At 45.9% G+C, this 23730-nt stretch overlaps 1 protein-coding gene across 4 annotated transcripts in view; it reads right to left on the bottom strand.

The window, feature by feature from the left end:
- The window catches only part of LOC147464402 (methyltransferase), an 85630-nt gene that overhangs the window by 21419 nt on the left and 40481 nt on the right, over window positions 1–23730 (bottom strand). The window lies entirely within an intron of this gene.

The following is a 23730-nucleotide window of genomic DNA, read 5'->3' as shown; positions in this document are numbered from 1 at the left end:
CTGACCAAAGGAAGTTCCTGATCAGCCTCTCTACTTGGCTGATACAAGAACTCGAGAAGATCCAGCAAGAAGTGATGTACCACATAGTTGCCAACAACACCTGGTTGGCAACTACTACTCTACCAGCCAACGAAAGTCGTGCTGAGCTCCAGTGTAACCGCTTTCTCCTGATGGACAGGAGAAGAGGAGCAATCTGCTGCTCGGGGGACAAATCCAAACCAACCTGACAACCCAAGTATCGAACTGCAGTCCCTGGAGGAATCCACCTGAAACCCTCTCCTGGCATCCACTCTCGCACAGAAGCACTGCCAACCGAGAAAGCCACTGTCTTTCTCCAGTTGATCTGTGCGCCCGATGCACAGCAGAAGGTCTCTAGAGCCTGCCCACACCTGTGTAAATTGGCCTCCTGGCCCTCTAAGTACAAGGCTGAGTCGTCGGCAAACTCAGCGTCCAGAAGCTCATCTCCCCGTATAGGGAGTGCTAAGCCCCTCAAACCAACCTGCTGTGACACCAAAAATTTGCTCATCGCCTCCGCATAGAACAGAAAGAGAAAGGGGGCAAGAGGACAACCCTGTCTGACCGATCGTGTGAGCATGAAGCGCTCACCTCTACCTCCTGCCAAAAGCACGTGACTGTGAGCCTGTGTGTACAAAGCTGACACCCCTCTGATCCAAGCATCTGAAAAGCCCATCCTGCGAAGCGTGCCCTCTAGAAAGTCCCAGTCAACTCTGTCGTATGCCTTCTCAAAAGCGAGAAGAAGAATCACAAGGTCCTCCCCACGGAGACGTGTCAGGGCAGAAGCCTCCCAGAAAGTGAAGATGTTGTCAAGGATACTGCGCTCCTTGACAAAACCTGTCTGAGTCCCATGTATAAGGCTCTCCAAAAGTGGCTGAATCCTCAAACTCAGAGCCTTGGCAAGAATTTTGTAGGCTGAGTTGAGGATGGTGATGGGGCGCCACTGTCGAATCTCATCCAAGGAGCCACCCTCCTTTGGAATGAGGTAAATCAGGCCCTCACTCATGCTATCCGGCATCACTCCTGTGTGCAGAATGTACTGAAAGGCACTACAAAGATCTGGGCCAAGCAAGTCCCAGTACTCCAAGAAGAAGCTGGGAGTCAGCCCATCCTCACCTGGACAGCTACCACGAGGAAGGGCCCTAAGAGCCGTGTGCAGCTCCTCAAGTTGAAGAGGCATCTCCAGCCTCTGGCGCATCTCCTCAGTCACAAGACAAGGCATCTGCGCCCAGACCTGCTCCCTGCATGCATCCCGTCTCTCTGACTGGGGCTCAACCGACAGTAGCTCACGGTAAAAGTCAGTAGCAACTGCACGCATATCCTCAGGCTCAAAAGCAACTGACCCATCGGGTCTCCTCAGCTGATTGACCTTGGCATGCGAGTGCCGAGGTCCTACTGTCTCAAAAAAAGCACCTGTCACTCTGTCACCTACCTGAGTCCACTGAGATGCCTGTCGGTGAAAGGCAAACTCATGGCGCCTCTCCTCTGTGCAAGCAAGCTCCTGTCGAGCCTGCTGTAACTGCTCCTCCAACCATGGACTATCTGGATGTTGCTCCTGCATCCTCTGTAGTGAAGCAATGCCTCGTCTGAGACGCTGCTCCACCTCTCTCGCTGCAGCCCGTCGAGCCAAAGACTCCTGGAGAAAAAAGTGGCTAAGCTGAGCTAGGCCTAAGGCCACTCTGTTTGCCAGTAGAGCGTGGCTGTCCATGCCCTCTGTCCAAAGAGCCTCTACCCTCTCTCTGAGTGCTGTGTCCAACAAGACCCGCTCTGGGATGCGAAGCATCGTGCTCCCACTCCTCTGCCTGTCTGCCACTGTGAGGATCACTGGTGCATGGTCCGAGAAGGATGTCCCTGCCAGGATGCCCACTGATCCCCCCAAGTCACTGAAGTGGTCACTAGTGTAGAAGCGACCTATCCGCGATAGATTCACTCCTCCCACTCTGCGGTCTGATCTAGAGAAGGCAAGACTCTCTGGAGGCCTCACAAAGCCAGAATGCTGCCATGTATCCTAGACCCTCAAAGTCATACACAACCTCTCCCAAGCTGCTAACTCGACTCCATGCACAGTAGCATGGCTGCCTCCGATCCTGTCAGAGGGGTCCTCCAACATGTTGAAGTCCCCTCCTACACACCAATGGTCAACCTGTGGCAAAGACTCAACAATCTGTGACCAAAACTCTGCACGAGCACTCGCCACATTGGGCGCATAGATGTTCAGGAAGCCCACAAGGCCACCCTGAACCTACACAGTAATCCACTGAGCCCTGCCTGGCACAATAATCCCTCTGCCCACAATGGCCTGCTGCAATGAGTCCGCAATAGTCATACATACCCCACCCTGGATGCCTCCAGGTCCAAAAGCAGCTGACCAAAAGGTATCATAACGTCCACGCAAAATCTGACCACATCACCGAATGCAGCTCTCAGACAAATGGTGCTCCTGAAGCATAAGGAGATCAATCTCTCCTCCCACAAGGCAATGCTGAAGCTCCTGACGCAATCGGCCCCGCTGTCGCTGAAACTGGGGCCCACCTAATCCCTGCACGTTCCACGAGACGATCCTCATGGGGAGCGAGAGAGAACAGATGCTGCCGCAGCAGCAAGACGGGCTATCTTCGAGGCAGGCTTGGATGGGGAGTAATCCGCATCCGAGCGTCCTCTAGATAGGCGAGCCTGTAGTGAGTGCCTGGCCCAAGACCAAGCAGAGCGAGCCGTGCGTAAAGCAACCTCCTCTTTCCAGGAGTCCTCATGTATGTATACATAGCAAGGCAAACACTGTGTATGAGCAAAAAAGTACACCACAATGTGCCTACATCCTGCTGAGTCTGGGGGTGTCACCGCAAACTTGGCTAGTGGCCACAAAGTCTGCAACAAATCTGTAACTCCAAGTTCTCCCATGTGGTGAGAGAACTCGAGAACCTGTGTATGCAACCATCCCACCACTGAGTCAAGGGACCACTCTGTCTCGGTCCTACCACAGAGGAGAAAGGAGAAACCAACTGCTGAGTCCAAGGCCTCTGTCTCCCTAGCGGCGAGGAACAGAGCGTGGACCCTGAAGCAGGCTGCCTCGTGGTCTACTGTGGAATCGTCGAGAAAGCGAGTGAATCCGTAATCGAAGAAGTCCCAGCGGCGTCGGAGGTCAATGCTCGTCAGACCACGAGGGATAGCTGCAAGGGAAGATGTCTGAATCTACAAAGGGGGCCGCAAGAAGGGCTGGCCCTCTCTCGCTAGGCGACTCGTGGCAAAAGTGCTGCCAAGAGATCTCCTAGCGGCCGGCGAGGGACCAGTCTCCTTAGTTGACTGTGGTACTGAAGCAAGAGGAGGGGGAGAAGGAGCTGGGGGGGGGGGGGGGGCAGAGGAGAAGAGAAGCGGGGCGGGGCGACAGAGAAAGGGGGGCGAGGTGAGGAGTGGGCGGGAGCAAAGGGCGGGGGAGGGGATGAGGAGGAAGAGGGGAAATCTGAAGGTGGGGGGGGCTGGCGAGGGTGAAGCGGAAGAGGAGGCTGGCGTAGGGGGCTCCTCCTGCTCAAGAGGACCAAAGCGGTTCCCCGTGGGAACCCACTGCTGTTGAGTAGGCACCTGAGGGCCACTCTGAGTGCCAGGCTGTCGCTGTGGCCCCTGGCGTCGACGGCCACGGGCCTGCTGCCACCCCTCCTCCGCTGGAGCCCCAGGCTCGGAGGGTGGCTCAGAATCTGTGCGCCGTGTCGCTGGCTGAGGCTGCGGCCCAGCCTTGGCAGGCTGGGGCTGAGGCTGAGGTGCAGGTCGAGGCCTCCTCCGTGGATAGGCCTTCGCTAGGTGGCCCATCTGTCTGCAAATGAAGCACTGGTTCGGGAGACCCGAGTACTCCACACTCTGCCTAAACCAACCCCCACTCACCCGAGGCAGAAGGATGACCTTCGGGAGCGTGTGGGTATCTCTGACCAAAACTCGAACTGAAGGGATGCCGGCCGCCTTGGCAGCTACTGATGCTGCCGTACGAGGTGTCTCCAGAACAGTCCCGATGGCGGAGCCAATCCTGGAGAGCAGTGGAAGGTACTCCCTTCGTAAACCCCGGAAAGCAGACTGAGATGGGGATGTCTGCCTCCTCTACTAGCACATCCGAAGTCGGGTCAAAACCGTGTCGCCACTTTCGAAAGTGGGCGCGTGATGCTCGGATAGCCAGTGGACTCATAGCTATGACATTGGAGGCCATCTCGGAAGTCTCGAACTCGATCTAATAGTACCCCCGTCCGAGGATCTGGACATCCAAAATCTTGCCCACCTCTGCGAGAAGGCGGGCCTGGAGAAGGTCTCGCAGCTCTCCTCTGCTAGGACGGGTGCCGAGAACCTTGCAGATGACAGAAGTCGCCTGCAAGCGCTCTACCTCTGCGGCAAGGCTCGCTTGCTCTGTCGGCGAAAGAGCAAGTCAAATGGTGGGCTCAGCAGGGTCGGGCGAGGGGGCTTTAGGCGAGTCCCTCTGTGGCGGAGCTGGAGCCATCTGTGTCTACTGCTGAGTCGAAGAAGCGGACGGAGAAGAACAATCTGCAGCCGAGAACGCCGAACACTTGTCCGAAGAAAAGGTGTTGCAGAGCCAGGCGCAGAAAACCCTTCGGAGATAATGCGGACAAAAAAGGGGGGGGATGGAGGGAAGGAAAAGGAGGCGAGCACGGGTACAGAAGGCTGCGGGGGGGGGGGGGGACGGGAGAAAACAGCCAAGGAGTGGGGGGGGGGGCAGCGGGATGGCTAGGGGGGGAGGGCGACGGGCAGCAGGGGGCAGGAGATGGCGGGCTGGGCAGGGTGGGGGAAACAGCGTGAAGGCGGGAGGAGGGACGGGGTGCAGCGCGAGGGCGAGGGGGGGGGGGGGGCAGCGCGGGGGTGGCTGAGGGCAGCGCGAGGGTTAGAAGGAGAAGGGGGGTGAGGGGGAGCGATGGCGCAAGGGGGAGCGTGCAGCAGCAGCGAGCTTTCAGATCACACCCAATCTTTGATTATGTAGCTTTTACTTTAGATGAACAATGTCCTTTTTAGAATGACTAGCAATGAGCATTTCATCCACATAAAGAATAAGAACAATACGTTATCCATTCCACACATAAAGACGTGGATCCTCAGTGCTATGCATCCATTTGAACTAGCATCAAGCCTTCTGTAGCAACTAATCCAAGAAACAATCTTAGTGTTGCCATTTTGACCACCACTTGAGAAAAGATTTCATCAAAATATATGCCATATTCTTGCTTGAATCCCTTAGCTACTAACCAAGCTTTGTAATTTTCCAACATTGGATGCAAACTTCCATTTGTAGACCTACTTACAAGGCAATGCTTTCTTACCTTTTGGCATTGGAACCAATTCACAAGTTTTGTTCTTTCGATGCTAGAAAACTCACTTTTTATCGCAATTTCCGGCTGAATCTTATCTTGACTTGGCTAGCATGTCTCTTTGTAATAAGGTGTAAGGTGCAGCGGAAAGAATGTTTGAACTTTGCTCAAGATGAGTGCTCCGAACTGTGCTCAAGGGTTCCTTTTACTTACGGAAGGGAAAGCCTTTCGTTCCTTTAGGGAGAGAGTGCAATGGACACAAACAAAACGAATGGACATTGCGAATGGAAGTGCATGAGACTGAGAGATAGAGAAGAGAAAACGATACCAGAGACGTTGTAAAACCCTCCTCCGAAGGCCCCACTCTCTATGGCGAGAGCGGTCTACTTATGATTGCACAAATCTCTACAATGCTTGGACTTGCCGACGATTTCGACGATGACGAGACAGGCTGAAATCTGAAAATGCTAAGGGCTGAAATCTGCAAATCTTTATCTGCTGAATTCTGACTCTATGTCAATGGCGACGATGCGACGACGACGCGCTGAAAACACAGACGCTGAAATCTGCGTTTTCCGGGTTGAATCTGTAAACTTTGCGGAATCTAACCGTGCGGCGAGGATCTGCTGCGGGAAGGTGAGATCTGCGAGGTTCTGGACTTGATTTGCGAGTGCTAAAGGCTGAAAACTGAAAACGCTGGTGGTTCTTGATGTTCCGTCGCGGTGAATTTGCAAAACGTCGGGGCTAATCTACAAACCAAAAACGCTAGGGCTGATTTGAAGTCTTCTTGCAAAAACTCTAGGGATTTTGCTGGTTTTGCTGTTGCCGGATGTCTTCCAAATGCAAAATGCTAGGGTGATCTGTGGTTCTACTATCGCCGGAAATCTACAAGTGCAAAAATGCTGGCTGATCTGGGTTCTTGATACAAAATGCTAGCCTCGCTGCTGTGTAGCAAAAACGCTAGGCCTTGCTCGGGGTTCCTTCTGAGAAGGTGCCCGTTGAACCGAAGTTCCTGTTGCCTCTTCTGTCAGAAAGTGCTAGCTCTGGTTTGCTTATATATTATCTTAGCAAAATTGCCCTACCTACTTTCCAACAAAAGTCACTTAAAAAGAATAAGTCAAAAATGTCAAAAATAGGGAAAATAGGCCTATGCACTGTAAAAATGCTACTGATGGGATCTGATGGGAATCTGATGGTCAGGCTGTGTGCAACCAGAGGATATGCATCTAATCTAAGTGTCTGGACATGCACGGTCTGCGAACAGACTCACAAAAGTGCCAGATCACTTCCTATTCTAGACTGACTTGACTTAACTGAACCCTTGTCATGCTGTAGCTTGTCCACGGACACATAGGGTTGGATGTGTCATGTGACATCCCCTCCTTTTCAAAGTGAGGTACTGGTACCAAACTGTATGGCGTCGGGGGAGATCGCCAATAGCATCCAGAATCCTGGAAGGGACTCTTCACCGGCCCACTCTGATGTCTGGGTCGTGTGGTACTTGAACTTCATGAAGGTTTGCAATGCCTTCTTCTTTGGGCCGCGCCTAAAGCGACACAAAGTCTTCCGAGTCTCGTTCAATGCTTCAACTTCGTCTAGAGTCATGCTTCTTTCTTCTTCAAGAATCTCCGAGGCAGAAAATTCCTGAAACCACTTTCAACACAAAACCATGAACATACCTATTCCATGTAAAGTGATTGGAAAAAATCTTGTCTTCCTCAAAGACTATTCATGCAATGTAGATGAACAAAGATTCGGAGTGCCAAACCGTTCACCACACACACGCAAACAATGAGACCGAATCTTTTCTTGCTGATCGAAAGCAATCAACTGTGGCAATTCACAACGGAAATGCCCATGCTTGGTGCTCATACTGTTATGTGCTCGTTCTACAAATGTGTCATGCCAAGGAAGAGACATGGAATGTGACTTCTTTGAATGCATACTTTTCAGCTCTTCATGAAAAATCCGTGCTCATTCATGAGTGAAACGTGCTCAACGTACAATATGTCATGCCTAGGAAAAGGGATCACATAAAGACGCTGACTAAAATACAGGAAACGATCACGAATGAAACACTCGAACAATGCGTGTTGACTAATCATGCAAATACATAATACTTCTTGTGGGGGTTCTATGGACCGAGGCTTGAGAGCCAAGATCGGTTCTTCGTGAGGGGGTTCTTTGGACCTAGGCTCGAGAGCCAAGATCGGGTCTTCGCGATTGATCGTCTCTGCAATGAGGTTAGCTTCACTAGAGAAAGTATCAACTAACACATCATCCTTGTGAACAATCACATCATCTTCATGCAAATCATCATGCTTGTGAGTAAACACATCTTGATCACCATGCAAATCATCATGCTTGTCATTCAAATCATCATGCTCATCATTATCATTCAAATCATCATGCTTATCATCATGCAAATCCTGTGTGTCATGCTGTGGAGAAGAAGAGACTAAGAGAGTCTCCTTTTCCCGAATCTCTTGCATCTGTGCCTGCACTTGAGAAAAGAGTCGCAACATCTCTTGCATTCTTGCTTTGTTCTCGCGATCAAATTCTGCTAGTCTTTCTTTGTTCTCGCGATCAAATTTTGCTTCTCTTGCTTTGGCTTCCAAGCGTGCTTGCTCGCTCTCACGCGCTATGGCTGTCATTCTTTCGCATATTTGCGGTCGATGGCTGCTATTCTTTCTTCGCTTTCTAACTTCCTGTCCATCATCCTCTTGTCGAAAGCCTCCATAGGAGTTAGTGCAATCCTTGGCGTAGATGGGGAAGGGGGAGGGTCAGAAAAACCTCCTGGTGGGGAAAATTCTTCTTCGCCTCTCTCATGCTCATCACCTCCAAGCGAAGTATCCTTTCCGCTTCGAGTGATGACCATCCACTGAAGTCGTGGGTTCTTGTGGTCTTGGGTTCTTAAGTTCACGAGGAACTTGGGTTCTTGGGGTTCTTGAGTTCTTGAGGTTCTTGCGGGTCTTGAGGTTCTTGAGGTTCTTCTTTCGCTTGCAATCTGTGTTAGAGAAGGATCTTCTCTTCACCCAAGTTCTGCTCTTTTCCGCGGGCACACCCCTTAGCGGCCTTGCGCTCACACCAAGGTTGCTTTTTCCCACCTCACGTCGATTGGCCGGCCGCTAAGTGCACGGTCCGCTCTGAATGAGTGAAAAGAGGCACAAGGGGAGGCTGGACAAGCCCTTCTTTCCTGGGATTTCTGTCACTCTTCAAAACACCATTAGGAATCGACACGCCCAAGCGAACTTGGGTTCGTGCGACCTCAACAAGCAAAAAAGATAATTATGTGGTTCTTTCCTTGAGCTCTGATACCAATGTAAGGTGCAGCGGAAAGAATGTTTGAACTTTGCTCAAGATGAGTGCTCCGAACTGTGCTCAAGGGTTCCTTTTACTTACGGAAGGGAGAGGCTTCTGTTCCTTTAGTGAGGGAGTGCAATGGACACAAACAAAGTGAATGGACACTGTGAATGGAAGTGCATGAGACTGAGAGATAGAGAAGGGAATACCACATCAGATACGTTGTAAAACCCTCCTCCAAAGGCCCCACTCTCTATGGAGAGAGCGGTCTACTTATGATTGCACAAATCTCTACAATGCTTGGACTTGCCGCCGATGTCGAAGACATTGAGGATGACGACGAGATGGGCTGAAATCTGAGAATGCTAAGGGCTGAAATCTGCAAATCTTTATCTGTTGAATTCTGACTCTATGTCGATGATGATGTCGATGGCGACGATACGACGACGACGCGCTGAAAACGCAGATGCTGAAATCTGCGTTTTCCGGGATGAATCTGTAAACCTTGTGGAATCTAACCGTGCGGCGAGGATCTGCTGCGGGAAGGTGAGCTCTGCGAGGTTCGGGACTTGATCTGCGAGTGCTAAAGGCTGAAAACTGAAAACGCTGGTGGTTCTTGATATTCCGTTTTGGTGAATCTGCAAAACGCCGGGGCTGATCTGCAAACCAAAAACGCTAGGGCTGATTTGAAGTCTTCTTGCAAAAACGCTAGGGCTTTTGCTCGTTTTGCTATTGCCGGATGTCTTGCAAATGCAAAACGCTAGGCTGATCTATGGTTCTACTATGGCCGGAAATCTGCAAGTGCAAAAACGCTGGCTGATCTGGGTTCTTGATGCAAAACGCTAGCCTCACTGCTGTGTAGCAAAAACGCTAGGCTTTGCTGGGGTTCCTGCTGAGAAGGTGCTTGTTGAACCGAAGCTCCTGTTGCCTCTTCTGTCAGAAAGTGCTAGCTCTGGTTTGCTTATATATTATTATCTTAGCAAAATTGCCCTACCTACTTTCCAACAAAAGTCACTTAAAAAGAATAAGTCAAAAATGTCAAAAATAGGGAAAATAGGCCTATGCACTGTAAAAATGCTACTGATGGGATCTGATGGGAATCTGATGGTCAGGCTGTGTGCAACCAGAGGATATTAAGTGTCTGGACATGCACGGTCTGCGAACAGACTCACAAAAGTGCCAGATCACTTCCTATTCTAGACTGACTTGATTGAATTGAACCCTTGTCATGCTGTAGCTTGTCCACAGACACATAGGGTTGGATGTGTCACGTGACATAAGGCTCACCACTATTTGTAAACAACACAAAATCCACGCCATGAATGAAGTGCTTTGGTGGATGCAAGGCTCTCTGAAATATCCTTGGCTGATTCGTACTAGCCTGCTCAATAGCTCTATCATCTAGAGCGTTCACTTGCAAAGCAACATGCTCTTAAGATATCTCCATAGGAGGTGATACATTCGAGAATGTGAGCTTTCAGAATTCAACCTCTTTTACTGGCTATTTGTGCATCTTGGTTGACTCTCTAGACCCCACAAACAATAGCCTAAACTGACCACCCAGTTCATAGACAATAAAGATGCATTTCTAAGATTTTGGATCTAGCTTAGCACGAAGCTCTTTAAGTACACGGTATAAGTTTCACAGCCAAATGTCTCGCGTTTGTCATACGACAACTGCTGTCTTCACCATAACTCCTCAAGCACACAAAACTATAATGATGCATGTTATGATCTATTGATCAAATAAACCACTGAGTAAAGCGCTTCTACCCAAAAACCTTGCGTTAGACTTTCTTGTGATAGCATAGACATGATTATCTCTTGAATCGTCATGTTCATTCTTTCAACAACACCGTATTGAGCTAGGTTATAAGAAGCAACGAACTCACGCTTAATTCTCCTTCCTGTGCAGAAGTCAACAAAACTCTTTGGAGATGTATTCTCCACCATAATCTAAATGTAAAGCCTTTAGCTTCTTACCAAACTAGACTAAGTTTCAACACTTGACAAGAATCTCTTAAAGCAAGAGAACGTCTCATCCGCGTGTTGCGTCATCTATGAACTTAGATGAGCCACCAAGACACGGAGTAGGCATGGAGCCGTATACATGACTATGTGCAAGCTCTAAGAGTTGTCTCTCTTTCTCAAATGAAACACTACAAGAAGCACATGTTTGCTTCCCATACTGACAGTGCTCACAAAAGAAAATTCAAAAAAAGATAAAGCAAGAAAATAACACAAACGAGAAAGAGTTTACATTCCGTTTTTGGACATATGTCCCAACCGGCTATGCCACAAAGAAACATTTAGCAACTTGGTTATCGAAAGAACACTATTTCTGTTAGAGACATAAAGAAGATACAAAGAGCCAACTTTAGAGCCACTAGCAAGCAATAAGTTGCCTGTGGATATATGCTAGGATTGCTGATAGAAAGTGACATTATAACCCAAGTCATCAAGTCTTCCAATTGAAATCAAATTGTGAGTGAAGCATGGCATGTGACGAGCATTGTGAATGATAAATGTGATGCCATTCAACAAAACCATAGTAATGTCACCAATGCCAACTATGTCACAAACGTAATTGTCACCCGATGTGACGGAACCAACTGTCTCTTCATAATGAGTAAGTGACTCCCTATGTGGGTCACACGAAGAGATGCAAATGAATTCACGATCCACGTATGTGACACTTCACCATTGAGTAGCAATTTGGATGGTAACAAACTCTGTAAGCATAGAGTCTCTTGTGCATCATAGAACACATCCATAGACGATGTCATCAAAATAATTTCTTGTGCATCGTCATAATCAGTGATCAAATTGATCTCTTGGATATTTATTGAACTTTTACTCTTTTCCTCTTTCGCATCATTATCACTGCTTTTCCTTTTGCCTTTCTCACATTTCCGTGTACAACAATCTTTCTTCATATGGCTATACTTCTCACAAAAATGCCATCAAATGTCCTTTTTATTGCTAAACTTTGATCTATCACGAGATGTATGTTTCTTTCCATCCTCGCTAGATTCACCTTGCTAAGAATGTCCTTCCTTTATTTTCTTTCTTTCTTCACATAGTGAGCTTTGTCATGATGGCAACTACCCATAGTGTATTGACCATTGAACAATAGCGTACCATTTGGTGCAGAATAACTAACAACAGTATAAAATGAATCCCACGATGGTGGCAATGAGCAAATCAATTGAATAGCTTTCATGTCATCATCTTCATCTGTTGAGCACAAATCTAGGCAAACTCATTGAGCACATTTTGAGGACAACTCATTGATATGGCTAGCAACACTAGTTGACTCTTTCATACGAAGATTATATAGCTTTTGCATCAAGAACTTCTTGTTGCTAGCAAAGTTTCTCTCATCCGTGCTGCATAACCTCAGTCATACTTGATACACCGTAGCACACTCCAAAAACAGAGAAATAAATTGACTCAGCAAGATGCAATCTAATCGTAGATCTGCAAAGCGCATCTAGCTCTTCCGATTGAAATTGAGTCATGTTCATCTCTTCATTCCTTGTAGCATATAAAATGGGAAGTTTCTCATTCTTTTGCACTAAACATCTTGACTCTTCTCTGTTTAAAGTGTAATATTTGTCCCATCAAACTTCTTGATGTCATAAACATCCTTGTCCGTAGAATACACCATAAGAGCAAGATTTCTGGCACAAAAATTTTAATTTTTTTTGACAAATTCCTACTTGAATTTGGGAGTAAATCTCAACCAAATTGGTTGTCAGAATGCAATACATAGAAACCAAAAACGTATAGAAATGCTCTATAAGCAATAGGCATAAACTACGGAGAGTAGAAAACTGTCTTTGCACACTGTCAAACTGACAAATGTCTGCCAACACGGCATCCAAGCACCTAGTCCTCTCTATACATGGCCTATGGCGAAGATACGATAGTGGGGATCTCTAGCAATGTAATTACCTTACATTAGGTAGCCCCGGCCCTCGGTGTTCGGCTTCAAAAAACCTCACAAACGACCCTCACAAAAGGCTAAGCAATGGCATGACTATAGTTAAGTCTCAAAAATGACTATCTTCTAGACCAACTCTCAGAAATGGTCAAGACTGTCGTACTAGCCAAGATGGCTCCACAAATGTGTAGGAAGGTAGTATCCGCAACAAATGTACATGTGATAATCTTTGCAATAAGCAGGATATGCGCTCAAACAGGCGTCAATTAGAGTGCAAGCAATAACTACGAATCCCACATAAAATGCAACTGGAGTGTAAACCAAAAGGTAGTCAACACTTGCTACCTTCTCTCAATGATGGAGTTGACGTCAAACATAGATGCCAAACCTATATGGCATATCTCAAGGAAAATGCTCCCCAAAACCTGTACTTGTATCCAAATGTTAATTCTCTTGTGCAGCCTGAGGACTGACTCAACCATACAGCATACAAGGGGGCTCTTCGGTCGAGCTCAGGCACAAAGCGATGGTTGGGTCGATAGTGACCGGTGATACCTCAAAGCTAGTACAATAAAGTGAGAGAGACTTGCAAGAGCTCTCCTCTTGGAGCCAACACAAAGCTTGAATTCACAACCTGCAAGAAAACATACATAAATGGGTCAATCTCCACCTTACAAGATCCTGCAAGACGCCTCAGAACTCCACAAACAACCATTGTGGGCGCCTTTGCCTACTCAATGGAGGAGGGCACATGCCTGCTACCTGGAGACTCGATACTTGTGTCCAAGGATCAACAGCTCACAACTTCAGCCCAGCCCACACAAGGCGCTGCTGAAAACAGCCCACAAAGGGATAAACTACACCCCCGTAGGGACAATGGCCGCATTGATCCGCGTACAACCATGTTGCTTTGATATATGGTTATGCGAGCTCCGTTGCTGAAGTTGTTGAAGGCAGTCGCTATCGTCACTACTCTTACCAACAACTTCCTAGAAATGGCAGCAGCAACAGCAACAACTGGCCATTACAACTTTGCGCTCAGAGGTGAGGCTTCACAAGAACTCCTTTTTTTTGTAGACCTTGAAAAGATCAGCCGCTTTGCAGAGCATGAGCAATTTTGGAAGTTCTTTTCTAGTACTCATTTATATGCTCCTCGAGTAGTGCACTCTCTTCTCAGACACCTCCTCAAGGAGTTTGAGGACATCTACAACAAGCGTTGAAAGGGTGGAGTCCAATACGTGCATGTGTGTGTGTGTGTGTGAGAGAGAGAGAGAGAGAGAGAGAGAGAGAGAGAGAGAGAGAGAGAGAGAGAGAGAGAGAGAGAGAGAAAACAGGACACATATATGGTGAGGGAGAGTCATCCCTCTTCTTCGTTGTAGCACATGATACCATATTAGTTCATGTGTGGCTCATAATTGTATATATATACCCTTAAAGGTTAGCGGACATAAGTTAGTGATGAGCGGTGGATGCCCAACATACATGATCAACAACCCAACAGAAATAGGTGGATAAACCAATGCATCATTTACTTGCATTATTAAGAAAGTGTGTACAAGGGTGTTTATTTATAGTTGAAGCTATAAATAGCAAGTTATTTTGGGTTGTTTATATCATATTACAAGTCGAAGAAGTTGCCCCACTTTATAGGGATGCTTATCGTTTTTAGTGAAATCCATGAATGCAAACTAGGGGGAAACTAGGCTTCACATAGGGTGTTACATGCATTGGGTACAACATGCTATGTGCCTATGTGGGAACTCATAGTTATGGTAATTATCTCGTACAAAAAGAGTTTCATACAAGAAGGTTAGATTTATAAGCTAAATACTCCCACTTCAGCAGTATAACCAAAATGCATAATGCATCAACCTCAAATCTGCAAATCGATTAAAAGCTGTTGCAAAATGTATTTTCAGCAATACATCAACTCAATGGCGAGCATTCCACATGTAAAATACATAAATGTGTGCCACATAAACTTTCTGATGCGTTTAAACCTACGTTTTCTCGTAATTTCTTGAAAAACTCAAGAATAAACCTCAAATTCTTTGCTCAAACTGTCCACAAATTGCAATACATGCACAAATGTCTGGTGAAATTTCAGCAAAAGCTCCAAATTTTGACGGTCTAATTTCTGCAGTTTCAGCAAAAGCCCCAATTTTTCTCGACCTGTAAATGCAAATTCCACTTGTAAAGCATCAAAATGTTGTGAAATTGCTGAAATTTCAGCCACCTGTAAAATCCCCCTTTCTTCTGTGATTGATTTTGCCTGCTCACAATCTCAAAGCTTCATCAAGAAGCTGTGGGTTGTAGTGAGAGGAGAGAGAGAGAGCTGAAAATCGTAGAGACAGAAAGAGGGCTGAAAATCGAAGAGAGAAAATAATTGTTGCTGCTTCCCGGCCTGGAGACGTGCTCGAAGCTGTGCTCTGATACCAGTTTGAAGGAGCGCTAGCAGCTGGCAGAGGGTAGCACTGGTGTTTTCTGCAGACAACGAAGGAGAGAGGAGAAAATGTACGTAGGTATTGGCGTGTGCTTAAACGGCACACCTTTCAATGTTATCTTTTATTAAAAGTCTAGGGTACACCCCTCAATTGTCATCTTGATGATAGTGGATGTCAGTGTGGCTTCATGTATCTTATCTTTTCCTTTCTTTGTGCCCTCGATCCACTTTTCAGCTTTATCAACCTTGTTATGTGTTTTGAATAGGTGCTCCACTTATGAAGAGGCCGTTCGTGCTATCTGCTCTTCCTCTTTACCTGCTCGTTAATGCTTTCGAGCTCCTTTATAATTGAGGGTTGATTTCTCCTTCCTTTGCAGGGGTATTTTTACAAGCTACAAGTTCTCCCTTGAATGCTTCAATCAATGCATCCTTTTCATTCATGTGTTCCTCCACATTTTATTTCGAGGATTCAAAAGGAGCGAGTGCATCCTCGGTTTTTTTTTTTTATCACACATAAGATTACATTCACTTCTGCCCTCAGTATAGTCTGCATTTCGACCTTCAATGATATGTACATCTTGTCACGCTTAACAAGCATCTCTTTGTCTAACTCTTTTCTCATATCTGCATACGTAGCTTTTTTGTTAGTCTCCGCATTTGCATACTTCTCTTTTTCAATGTCACGCCTCAAAAGGCTCAGGTCCGTCATAAAGTGTCAAGGTTGTATCCGGACGTACGGATTTGACCATACCGTACCGATTGGTATTGTACGCTTAAAAAAAACAGCCAAGCTTATCCTATTTTTGCCCTTGTTCAGGGCTATCTGGGTGCCTTATTCAGGAGAGCTTTCTGTGCAACAAATACAAGAAGTTACTTGCAGAGCCTTGCACAGGGAGAGTATTGACCATATTCTATGTTTTTGACTTTTAAAAAAAAGAACATACAAATTTTATGTACCTAATAACTCAATCCATTTGGTACGACGTACAAGACCGAATACGTACCGTACCTTACATTCCTTTCCACCCTGGCCTTAATTATCACCTGTACCTTCTCATAGATTAAGTCATCTTTGACTCTAGAATGTTTCTCCGCTCTAACAGAATCTGGGGAAACTGTGCTCTCTTGAATCCTGCGCTTAAATGTCGCTTTCAATTTAGGCGGGCTTTACAAGGATTATCATCCTTGACATCAATTGATTGGTCCATCCTCAAGGACCTGGTGTGAGGCTTCATATAAAGCTCAATTCCTTGCAAGTGAAGAGAAAATGGGGCTGACCGATTGTTGTACCAGCAACTGGACTAGCAGGATGTGTAACAGACTTGGACACTCCAAGTCAAGAATCAATCACGACAGCACCAAATAACCACTTCAAAACAGTTCACAGTTCACAATAGATTTGCACTGGCCCGGCGGAGTTCCGTGCCTAGAAATATTGGCCCCAAAGACTGGCGCCCCTTTCGGTATTTCTTTATGTATTAATCAATGTTCAAAGTACAAGAGAGCGGTTAGGGTTTCACTCTCGGACTCTGCGTCCAGATGCTCTGCCGAGTGTGTACCCAAACCACTTATTTAAAGTTTACAAGGGTTGCCAAAAGCAGAGCCCCAAAAGCTTCAAATCAAAAGCCTAAAATAAAAGCAAAATCTCTTTCCTCTCTCAAGCTTGAGCTCTAGGAAAATAAAGCAAATATTCTCTCTCTTTCTCTCTTGAATTGCGTAGAGCCAAAAAGCAACCCACGCAATTCTGCCGCAATTTTCGGAGGATTCCGTACGGTGCCACGTCATCATGCCAACGCATTTCGCGGAATCTCAGCTTGCTGCCCTAGGGTTAGGGTTAGGGTTTATGGCAGTTTTTAGGGTTAGGGTTAGGGTTAGGATATTTGGCAAATTTTTAGGGTTTGCAGGTTTTAGGGTTAGGATTTCCAAAATTAGGGTTTTCAGCAGCAGTCAGGGTTAGGGTTTCCCGCATGCTCTCGGGCAGACACGTCATCACTTTGTGACATACCCCCCTCTTGAAAGCATTGTAGTCGCCCTTGATTACGCCTGCAAAACAAACAGAGGCCATAAACCGTCTTAGCAGACACTGACTGTTAGTACCTACGTACTAGCAACACACATCTAGCACATGTACCAATCGAAGAGAGTCACATCACATGATATCACAGGACATCACTAGACATCACATGACATTTAACATGCATTCGGATCTTAGACCATGATTTATCAGCAATGTAGCTAGCAATCGCATCTAGATCCAATCGAGACCTCATCGATGTCCGATCGACTAACCCCTATTGCAACCATGTCTATTTGAGATCAATCAGACCAAAATGCTGCAGTCATTTCGTCTATCAGTTCCTGCATTTAAAAGAAGTCAAGAACAAATCAATATCATAATCAAGAATTCCATTTCATAAAGTCATCCAGTAGAATACTGTCAGTATCCCTGAATCTCAAAGAGACATCAGTGACATTAGTATCAAAAATCAAGGCATCTCTTGACAAAGGAGCGGAGCGACTCCCCTCTTGTGCATCCCACTGCACCAGATCTCCGGCCAAGTTGAATTCTGAGTTCCATTTGGAGTAGACTATGCTAAACCAAAAGCATCGAGGTAAAGTTTCACAATCCAAGGAGTATCTGCTAGGTCCTCCTGCTCCATCCACTTCGCATTCAATGCAGGATAGTTCTTGAACTTAACCAAGAACCGCCTTCGGACCTTACCTTTATGATTCGTATCCTTATGTGCCAAAATCTGTTCAGGAACAAGAATCTCCTCGTTTTATTCCACTTCGGGTTGCTCATCAGGCTCCCCATCATCAGGCACATCACCTTTAAAAGGTTTCAAGAGACTCACATGAAATGCATTGTGAATCCTCCAAGTATCAGGCAATTTCAGTCGGAAGGAGACATCATTTATCTTTTCAGTGATCTGGAAAGGTTCGTAGTATCGCATACTAAGCTTTGGAAAAAGCCTCTCCTTTCCCTTTTTCTTTCTCAGGTGTGCCTTCTCAAAACGTAAGAGCACCCAATCATCCTCCTTCAATTTCAAGTCGCAACGATGGCGATCCGCTGCCTTTTTCTGTCGTTCTTGAGATTTTTGCAAAGTCTCACGAACCTTGGCAAAAGCCGTATCTAAGTCTTGCGTATATTCATCCGCTTCAAAAATCTTATCTTTCGTGCTTAGGAAGGGTGGAACCTTCGCAGCACCTTCAACAATCTCAAATGGCGCCTTCCCCGTCGAAGAGTGTATCATGTAATTGTAGGCAAATTCCACCAAAGGTAGGTACTTTTCCCATTGAGTCTTCTAATCCGAGATATAAGACTTCAATAAATCTAAAACCACTGAATTGGCAATCTCAGATTGCCCAGTCTGCGGGTGGAACGATGACGAGAACTGCAACCGCATGCCAGTGTTCTCCCAAATTGCCTTCCAAAACAAACTCGTAAATCTGGGGTCCCTGTTGGAGACAATCCTCTCAGGCATGCCATGTAATCTGAAAATCTGGGCCACAAACAATCTCGCTAAGTGATCCGGCTTGACTGTTTTCTTCACTGGAATGAAATGAGCTTGTTTGCTAAATCTGTCAATAACAGTCTAGATACCATCGGACCACTCTGTGTTCTCGGGAGATCAAAAATGAAATCCATTGCAATACTTTCCCAGGGGCGGGTGGGTATGGGTAAAGGCTGTAACAATCCCTGTGCTTTATGCCTATCAAACTTGACCTTCTGGCATACTAAGCAACTGCACACAAACTCTTCCACATCCTTCTTGAGTCTCGGCCAAAAGAAGTATCTCTCTACCCCTTTCATGGTGGTAGCAATGCCGCGGTGACCCATAAAAGGTGGACAGTGGCATTCAATCATAACCTTTTTCCTCAACGGCTGTGTAATGCACAACATGGTTTCTCTCATCAAGTAGCCATCCCGAATGGAATATCCCCCTAGTGTCTCCCCGTCCCGTATCTGTGTGAAAACGTCTGCAAAATCGGTAACTGTGGTATACTGGTAGACCATATCCTCGAAGCTCCTATGATGTATCGCGGAAATAACGAGAGCCAACGGCTTTCAAGACAAAGCATCTGCCACCACATTCTTTGGTCCCTGCACATGGACAATCTGGAAGTGAAACTGTGACAAGATGTTCGCCCACCGCATGTGCTTTTCCGAAAGCTGCTTCTGTGACAAGAAGTAGCTCAAACTCTGATGGTCTGTAAAGACACTAAAATCCGCTCCGATTAGGTAATGCCGCCACTGAGTAAGAGCATGGATAACCGCCAAAAGCTCTTTCTCATAAATCTGTGCTGTCATTTCTGGCCTTGAGAACAATCGGCTCTCGTAAGCAATGACATGGCCTTCTTGCATTAAGACCGCACCCAAACTACGACCACAAGCATCACATTATACTTCAAATGACTTCTGCAAGTCCGGCAAAGTCAAAAGTGGTCTCGTAGTCAATTTCTCTTTCAATGTCTGAAAGGCAGACACCTTTGTGGGTCCCCACGAGAAAGGGACTCCTTTCTGTGTCAAGATATGCAAAGGGGAAGCAACCTCTGCAAACTTTCGAATGAACCGCCTGTAGTACGAACACAGTCCCAAGAAGCTTCTAACTTCATGGACATTCTTCAAATCAGGCCAATCACGGATTGTCTCTATCTTGGGCGGATCCATTTGCACTTCCATTACTGAGACAATGTGTCCCAAAAAGTGTATCTGTGGTAGGAAAAATTCACTTTTCTTTGCATTAATCACTAACTTGTGATCTCGTAATGCCTAAAAGACGTGAAGCAGATGATCTCTGTGTTCTGCCTCATTCTTGGAGAAAACAATGATGTAGTCAAAGAAAGTGCCAACAAATAGCTTGTACTCTCGAAAAATTCTGTCCATCATCCGGTTAAATGTTGCAGGAGCATTGGTTAAGCCAAAAGGCATCACGAAAAACTCAAATAACCCAAAAGTAGTCCGAAAGGCATTTAATTGGCGCAGTCTTGTTTAAAAGAAGCGTGGACCACCAAGTTTGAGCATTCCCCTGAAAATAAGAGACAGCTCTCCGAATCTTAGAGTGCTCTGAATAGCGACCTCGTGCGAAAGCGATGTCAAACTGCTGTATAAAAGACAAAGCCTTCGAAGCATCTGAGTATCCTGAAAAAGTATCAAATTTGATCGAGTGGCCACCTTCCTTAAACTCTCGGACTTTCTTGCTTTTATCTTTGAGAAAGTCATACTGGTTGGCTTTATAAAAATTCTTCTTCTTCGCATAAAAGTTTCCGTCATCAGAATCTGAGCTGTTTGTAGACGAGTCCTCAGTAGAACTGTCAGTCTCTGGGCGAGATTTAGCCTTCTTTGCCTTTTTCTTGCCCTTTCCGAAGCTTTGTTTCTTGCTTCGCTTTTTACCTTTTCTGTCTTCTTCTCTTGAATCTGAAGAGCTAGAAGAACTGTCAGAAGAAGAAGAAGAAGAAGAAGAACTGGGTACTCCTTCAGATCGAACACGCTTCTTCTGTTTCTTTGCCTTGTCAAAAGTCGACTGACGACCCAAATATCTGTTGCTAAATTGGCTTTATTTGACAGAAAAATAATTCTAAATGAATTATTGGATTTATAAGTGAGAGGGTTTTCTCGCTTGGAACACCAAGAAAAATTAATTCTAAATGAATTATTGGAATTTTAAGTGAGAGGGTTTTTCTCACTGGAGACATCCGAGTACTTGACTTGCTCATTGAGTACGCTATGTGCTTTTACCATTACAGTAGCAACTTTTGGTTGCGGTATATGTTTCTCCATGAGCAGGTCAAGTAGCATTTACATGTTGCTCGAATAAATTCGAACTATTATGTTCGTAAGAATATAGTTCGCCAACCATTTTAAAATGGTAAGAATCAAAGAGGGTTCGCTCTATCGTGAACCGGATTTGAACGTACGTTCAGAAAATGCTATGGCTAGAATCCTATCTGCATGAGATTTTGCAAGGCGTCATTGATGCTCGCAAGGTGAATCATTTTTTATGATTCTGTAAGAAAGAGACTGTCACGATTGTGACTATGTTAAGAGCAATACATCTACTCCTAGTTGCAGATACGCGAAGTGCCATGCCAAGGAGGACCCCTGCGCTTGGATGGTCACACCCCTTCACCCAAAGGACGTGTCTCTTCGCCAAAAGCCACACTCCTTCGACGACGATTGGTCACACCCCTTCGCTCTACGGGTGCGACTCTTCGCCCAATGGTTGCAGCTCTTCGCCGAAAGGATGTGTCTTTACGTCTAAAGTCGTGTCTCTTCACCAAGAGACGTGTCTTTTCATTTATGTCTCTTCGTCTCCTATATAAGGAGCCCTTGTATCACACAATCAATCAATCAAACACAGAGTCTTCTAAGTCTTAGTCTCGAGTACAGTTTAAGTTTCTTAAGTCTTAATCATGAGTTTAAGTACTTAATTAAGGATTAGCATCTAGAATCCTCACAGTGGTATCAGAGCAAATTTTTTTTCCCGGGCCTTTGGACTTGGCGTCTACCTAGCCTCGCCGTTGCCGACCCTACCCGCGACACTCACCTCGTGTGTTGTATGGCCGCAGAGGAAAGATGGTGTACTTCTACTATGCGTATGAGTGTGTACCTCTTCAATTGAGTACCCCTTGGTGTGCACATCCTTTGGCAGAATTTCTGCACATACGGGCTGAATTGCACCCTTTCGCTGTAATCCCTTCGCATCGCAACATTCCCCAAGCGACACCTCTCCAAGCGGCAGCCCACATCACTCCAAACGGTAGCCCACATCAGAAATATTGAATCGCTGGCTGAATTAAACATTAACGCTGGCTGAATTTGCGATGCTGCAAAAGTTTCGCTACTGTCAGATTACGTTGAATTCCACGTTGTTGAAAACGCTGGACATATTCTACGCGCTGGCTGGTCTTATTTTGACGCTGGGCAAATTTGCCTATTCTAAAGTTTAAGTGGCCGCCCAAATTAACTCATTAAGTGGCCGCCCAAAGTTCACTTGCCTTGAGTGGCCGCCCGCTACCCAAAATTTTTAAAATCCCATGTGAAAACCCCCAATTTTTTAGAAAGCCAATGCCAACACACCTTATCAATTAAAAAAAAAAAACCCCAAATTTATTAAACCCAAAGTGGGCGGCCAAACTTGGCTGGCCTACCCCAAAATTTATACACAAGAATTACAACCCATGTGCAACCATTAAAAGAGCCTTACAGTAAAACAAATAAGACCCATCGTCCGAGCAAAGCCTTCCTTTTCATCAACGGTTCATGCTCGAGTATGGACTCTCACCTCTCATTGTGGAAGCAGCGGGTAGCCGCCTTGGAACAAGATATCTCCTCACTTACAGTGAAATTGGAGGCTATCCGGTGACAATTGCAACAACCTTTTGGTATCAAACAGTTTTCGACGGTTTCTCAGCAATCTATGTCTCACCCTCAGCATGTTTCTTCAGAGACAACCCAACACAAACTCACTTTGCTTCAACAACAACATGCTCAGAAGCAACATTCTTTGCAGCATGACTGTTATAACAAGCCTCAACCTCAAAATGATCATCGGCAAAAGCAGCAACATGAAGCTTTCAGAAGATCTCCCCTTGAAGAGCATTCAACCTCTTTGAAGTGGGCTCACAGTGGCACATATTTCCGACCCTAGTCAAGTACTCGGTCGTGAACGCCGCAACGCTGGACAAGTTCCCCCTTGCGAGCCATGCCATGCTTCTCCTACTCTGGAAGCCTTAATACCCGCTGATAAAGCTGAAGATTCAAGAGATTTTGGTTCATGTGTGGCATCCCAAACGCACACAACTTCTTTGGTTGTGGTCCAGGCAAAAACAAAAGCCTCGTCACCGCCATTGCAGAATGAAGTCTTTGTTTATGATGAGATAACTGATGCTGTGGTGAATGATAATTCTTCAAACTTGAAGATACCAATTCTTACCTTCAATGATACAAAGGATAAAACGGATACAAAATCTTGCAGCACGACTTCAGTCGCTGCAATTGAATATTTGGACACAACTTGTTTCACAGATAAACCTTTACAGATGGATATACCTCTAAACACTAATCTGTCTCAATCTACGACATCCCTTCTAAAGGATTTTACGGTTCCAGACAAACCAATGGAATACCGTACAGATTTCCAACCAGTGGTCTTTACTCAAAAGAAAACTCAAGTCAGTTTACCAATAATTTCACTCGAAGTAGATACAGACTCACTCTTTTATTGGACAAAGCTCGAAGTTACAAATGACTTTGACAAAGGCAATAATCAAGTTGCCAATGTGATACTCATACTTTTGACAAAGATGAGACAAGTTGCAGATATGATCATTTCACAGTTTGGCGAAATAGACATGGTCAATAACAGTGCCATGACGTGGGACTTAACAGAAAGAGCTTTGGATGCAGAAGTACTACAAAAATACATTTCCTTCTTTCCGGAATTTCTTCAACTACCCTGGGTTTTATTTAAAGAGGGAGGGAATGTCACGATTGTGACTATATTAACAACAATACATCTACTCCTAGTTGCAGATACGCGAAGTGCCATGCCAAGGAGGACCCCTGCGCTTGGATGGCCACACCCCTTCACCCAAAGGACGTGTCTCTTCGCCAAAAGCCACACTCCTTCGACGACTGGTCACACCCCTTCGCTCTACGGGTGCAACTCTTTGCCCAATGGTTGCAGCTCTTCGCCGAAAGGATGTGTCTTTACGTCTAAAGTCGT

The sequence above is a fragment of the Adiantum capillus-veneris genome, chromosome 1, assembly GCF_014529385.1.
Source record: "Adiantum capillus-veneris isolate H3 chromosome 1, ASM1452938v2, whole genome shotgun sequence".
NCBI classification, from domain to species: domain Eukaryota; kingdom Viridiplantae; phylum Streptophyta; class Polypodiopsida; order Polypodiales; family Pteridaceae; genus Adiantum; species Adiantum capillus-veneris.
This window is presented reverse-complemented; position numbering and strand designations above follow the sequence as displayed.